At 28.1% G+C, this 5,472-nt stretch overlaps 1 long non-coding RNA gene across 6 annotated transcripts; it reads left to right on the top strand.

Moving 5' to 3' along the window:
- The first annotated feature begins 1,282 nt into the window (after positions 1 to 1,282).
- Positions 1,283 to 5,126, top strand: LOC110607215. 6 transcript variants are annotated; one of them, XR_002486684.2, is made up of 6 exons: positions 1,284 to 1,669; positions 2,433 to 2,478; positions 2,800 to 2,914; positions 3,693 to 3,734; positions 3,828 to 4,150; positions 4,940 to 5,126. It is a non-coding gene; the product is annotated as an uncharacterized LOC110607215 (long non-coding RNA). The 6 variants fall into 6 exon arrangements; XR_006350224.1 differs by having other exon boundaries at positions 1,283 to 1,669; positions 3,666 to 4,150; XR_002486683.2 differs by lacking the exon at positions 2,433 to 2,478.
- The last annotated feature ends 346 nt before the right edge of the window (positions 5,127 to 5,472 follow it).

Here is a 5,472-nt window from a genome sequence, read left to right as displayed (position 1 = left end):
ATAAGATAAAATTATTTAAAAGTTAATGTATAATAAAATTATTGAAAATATATTTAGTAATTATCAAAATATATTAATTCACTCTTACATCAAAAAATTATATTGAATGAGATAAGTTTGAGCTTATATATATTTAAGCTAAATTTAAAATAAATTATTTAACACAAAAAAAAAATTAACGACCTAAATTTAAACTTCAAAATACTTTATTTTAATTTGATTAATTTAACCTTTGTCCTTCACTATATGATTCATATCCATTTCTGCAATTGATTTTTTTTTTTAAAAAAAAATACATTGTTGAATAAATTATGATATAAAAATGTCAGTAGTTTATTTTGTTTAATTTTTTTTAAAAAAAATTTAGTGCAACATTTGTAATCATAGGTTTAGAAACTTATGGATCAAAGCTTAAGATTTTGTAAAAATTCAGTTTTATCCTAACGAGTTTCTATATTTTATTATTTAAACAATACTTTATTTTGATTTATATTTTAATTATATTTTATCTTTTAAGTTTTAGAGTGTTGGGATATGTCTTAACCTTATATTTTAATACTTATGAGTTTGAATTGTTATTGTAGAGTGTGATTGACTTTAAATCTTATGTGTGATTCGACCAGATCTATGAAAAGTATCTTAAAATTTTATTTGTTTTCTCCTTATTATATAAAAATAAAAAATACTTGTAAAATATAGTTTTGAATTTAAACTTTTAAAATTTTATAAAATTTTTTTATATTTTTTACGTGTGTTGCTTTGAGTGAGAGAGTGAAGATTTATTTTCATTAATTGCATCAAAAATTTTAGCTAACGTAGCGTTTGTCAGATTTTTATCTAAATCTTTCGATTATTGATATTTCAATTTTTCTAAATATGAATATTTTATATCTAGTGTAAATTTGAAATTTATGCTATATAATTCTACGTCAGTTTGATAAATTTTGATTTATTTTTAGATTTATAATTTTTAAATTTATTTATTTTTATTGATTTCGGTAAAAATTTATATGTTAATGTATATGAAAATTATATAAATAAAATAGGAGGTATATCATAATTTTAATTTTAAACTATAGAAAAGGTGATTTTTTTATAAAAAATTACGAAAAAATAAATTTTACCACTGAAAATATTTATACAATAAATAATGTTAAATTGAAAATTTGTCCAAAAAAACTCAATATTTGCAGAGAATTAATATATTCCCACAAATGATGAATAAGAAAAAGCGCGCCCCACCTACCCAAACGAATCTGTTAAATAATGGAAATAAAAAATTAAAATAATTAAATTAAAAGGAAAATTCATCTCTTACCATCCCCCTCTCTCTCTCCGCCGATTCCATTCTCTCCGTCCCTCTTTCCTAGATTCTCTCCAACCCTCTCGATCTCATATCTGGCTTTTCCCCTCTACCGATTCTTGCTTTCCCCCTCTCCCGATTCTCCCTCTCAAATCTCGCTTTCCCCTTCTCCCGATTCTCGCTTTCTCTCTCTCTCTCCAGTTTGTTCCTTTCTCTCTTTATCAGTAAATTTCTACCCATTTCTTGTCTTGAATATGAGTTCCTTTCCATTACTGCCCATTTCTTTTCTCACTTTACATTTCTTCTCTCAATGTGTGGACCATAACTCAATTCATTGAGTTGATGCTCCTCAGACCATTGAAGCGAGTAAGATTTTAATTTCTTATGTTCTATTTTGGAAATGCGGGTTTAGTTGTCTGATGGTTTGCTGATGGAATATGTTGGTTGTTTTATTTTTTTGGTAGATACTGCTGTAAGGTTAAGTTGTTGTTATGATTGTGTATGTTGGTAATGTTGATATTATATATTTTAAATTATTAAATTTTATTTTATTTGGTAATTAGTCATTCGATTATTTTAAATTATGATTGATGCTGAAGATTTATTTAGTAATTATGATCTTAATACTATGATAATTGTTTATTATACTATTCAGCAGAACACCAGCAGCAGCAGCTGCCCGTGCTACTCTGCTAAATGAGCAGCAGCCGCTGCTGCTTCTTTGTACCTAAATTATCGTGGCCTCAGGTCATCAGCATTACAAAAAGTTACTAGAAAATATTATGCTATTGTCTAGAGCATAATGAGTGAGATTTTTAAAAAAATAATAATAACTCACAAGTTAATTGGGAACTTTTAGAAACTTTATATATATATATAGATTCGCATGTCCCTTATATTTTTATTAGTTTAGTTGATTCCACGGGTCCTCATTGGGATGTCTATATGGAAGAAGAAGTAGCTTCACTCCCTGTAGCAGTGATAGCGTTTATAAATTTTCAAGTCAAATTAACTTAATTTAATTCTATCATCTTTTTTTATTTATTTATTATTTATTTTGACTTCCTTTGTCCTTTATGGTTCTTGTGATTTAACACTTAAAACCACATTTGATGCTTTCTTTGTCCAGCTGTGTAAATGTGCTGTTGAAATGGGTAGTTGTGACAAGGATGCAGGTAAAATCTAGTTGATATCTCAAATTTCTTAACAACATTGCTTAACCGGCCAACTTAGCCCAACTCAGATTGGTTTTTTCTCCTAACTTTTTTCTTTTAATGTCCAAAACATAAAAGTGACAAAAGACCATTAGCATATCTTCATCTTAGTGTAAACTATGCAACTTTTAATCTATTCTCTATCTGTGCTTTTGTTTCCATGTATATAAATATTTAAGTATTTAATTACATTTCTATATGCATATGTCCTAATCTCTCCATGTGAGATTGGGCATTACTGCTTTTCTTAATTTCATGTTTTAGACTACTTTTGTCTTGCAGGCTCAGAGACTCATACAAAAGTGTCAAGGAAATCCTAGCCGCTTTCATTGTCGATTGCCGCAAACAAAACTATTCTAGATGCCATCGAGCCTTCTCTATATGAACTAACCATGAGGTAGGTTCATTCAAATCTGTACTTTTATGGTTCTTATGTGATATAGCTGCATAAGGCTTAAAAAATTTTCTTCCGAGGGCACTATTAGTTATTTTTGTGTGAATTTTTTGGGGTAAACATAGCTTGAAACATTTTCTTCTAGGTGTTTAGAAAATAGGTTATATGTATACTACTAAGTATTAGTAATTTATTGTGTATGGTAAATATTTTGGGCAAGCATTATAGTACTGTGATTCTTGAGGGCTATAATAAATGGATATTAAGTGGATCTTGCCAATTTATGAGAACTTTACTAATTGATTTTTGAAGAAAAGGTAATCCTAATATAAAAGTTGATGTTGAAGATAATACAATGAAGTTAAACGCCTATACATAAAATTTGGAGCCAAACTTGGTATTGTAGATATTCAATAGTGATCGCTGAAAAAAGCGTTATTGATTGCCTTTGCAAGTATTAAAAGAACTGTTAATCGGTTGGGGGTGAATAAAGAAATAAAAGGGGAGAATGGAAAATCATGACAGAAAAAGTTGGTTGTATCCTTTGATATGTGATATTTGGGGATTACTGCATCATGTATTGGGGCCACCAATTTATAGAATCTTCTTGGTGAATGTTTTTTTTTTATATAGAAATTTACTGAACTTTGATACTTTTGTCACATATATTTGCTGTAAAAACAATTTTTTTGTGGTTTAGTTGTGCATTTACCTTGTTCATATGACTCATAGTGCTAGAGCTTGCCCTTTATAGTTTTAAATGGAGAAAAAATTTATACAGATTCAAGAGGTCTATGATGAAGCTGTTATGGCTTCTAGAAAGGTATTCTCCGAACATTATTGATCATGGTACGTGATAATTGACTCTTAGATCTGCTAAGGATTATCACTTATTGTCCTGCAATTTGCTTGATAGGTGAGCAATCATTCTATTATTCATGCTTTATGCAACCATTTTGAAGAAGCTTAAGAAACAGCGTTCCTTGAATAAGATGGCCAATGGGGTCACTTCTTTGGAGGTGTGCTTTTTCTTTTATTCCCCAAGAAGTCTTAAGCTCCCTACTTTTATATCAATTTTCTATTCCTGAAGCTCCTTTTCCAATATTACACAGTACTGCAAAACCATTTGATCTTTTTGGGTTATTTTATTACGTACCTTACCATATTTAGCCAGATATTTCTTCTTAGAGCTTTGGTGAAGCTTGGAGCTACTGTTGTAACACTCTTCTTGTTGTAAAGGTACATGAAACACCAAAAAAGCTTTACTTGGGTCACAAATCCTCCACACTCCCCACTCCTCTCGCAAAAGAAATCTTAGCATATATTAATAAAGTAAGAGCTAAAAATAAATTTGGAAATCTCTTAAGAGCATCACGATGCTATCCAATGAAAATATTAGGAAAAATATGAACCAAAGTTTTATGCTTGGAAGTCACAAGATAGACATGAATAAATCATCATAGCTGCACTGGGTAGCAATTAGTTGGTAAAGGGAGATTTGTAGGAAAAATAAATAGGACACTAAAATGATGTTAAAATGAAATTTTTAGCTCAAAGAATGTCAGCAATTAGTAGTGAAAATCTTAGATTGATGCGTGAAAGATAAATCTATAGACTTGCTGTAATATTTTTACGGGTGGAATTGAGTTATTTTGAGTTGGAATTGATGTATACTACATTTTTTTAAATGGATTAGATCAAAATTGAGGAGAGGTTATGCCGAAATTTTAGTAGAAATTTTAAACATTATAATATCATTTAATGACCACAAGTATATAAAAAAATTAAATTTCTTTGCAAATGCTATTAATTATTATGAACTTGTTTATGTATTGCTTATTACTTGAGAAAATGAATTAAAGAGTTACAAGGAATATAACTTAATTAGAAACAAGAGGAAACTTTTTTTTTTTCATAAAAGTATTAAAAATAGGTATAAAATTCTCATTTATTTTTTATCTTTAGTGAATTCATCATATAAAGTTTAATCTTATGGTTGATATTATTTTATTTTGATCGGTTTAACAGATATGCGTTTTCAAGCAATTCCAAGCAAATGGTGCAATGGATTGGATTATCTTAAACGGGCGTTAATTTCAGTTATAAACTTTATTATACAGCGTAGTATGCTTTTTTATTAGATTATAATTTTAGGTCAATGTATTATAATGTTTGTGATATTATACACAATTCCATTTGTCATATTTTTTTCAACTTAATGCATGTATTATATATTTTTACTATAATGAAACTAAATGCTTTGAAGTTCTTTTTTATATTTTTCATTTTAATCTTTGTGCTTTGATAAAGTGCTTATTAATAAATAAGTAATTATTAAAGTATAGATATGTGAGCATTAATAATATGTAACTAATACAAGTTAGCATCAACAATAACAGTTTTACTTGTAATGATAATTTTCCTGACAAACTAATATTGGCGAAATATTTTAACCAATAATAATAAGTTCTTTAGTGGGGAATATTTCCACCATTAATAGTTAAATTTCCAAAATAGTTGATTCATTGGTGGAGAATAGTTTCACAACTGTTGATATTACA

Source organism: Manihot esculenta, chromosome 1 (genome assembly GCF_001659605.2).
Source record: "Manihot esculenta cultivar AM560-2 chromosome 1, M.esculenta_v8, whole genome shotgun sequence".
Taxonomy (NCBI): Eukaryota; Viridiplantae; Streptophyta; class Magnoliopsida; order Malpighiales; family Euphorbiaceae; genus Manihot; species Manihot esculenta.
The sequence above is the reverse complement of the archived record's forward strand: the minus strand, read 5'-3'. Positions and strand labels throughout refer to the sequence as shown.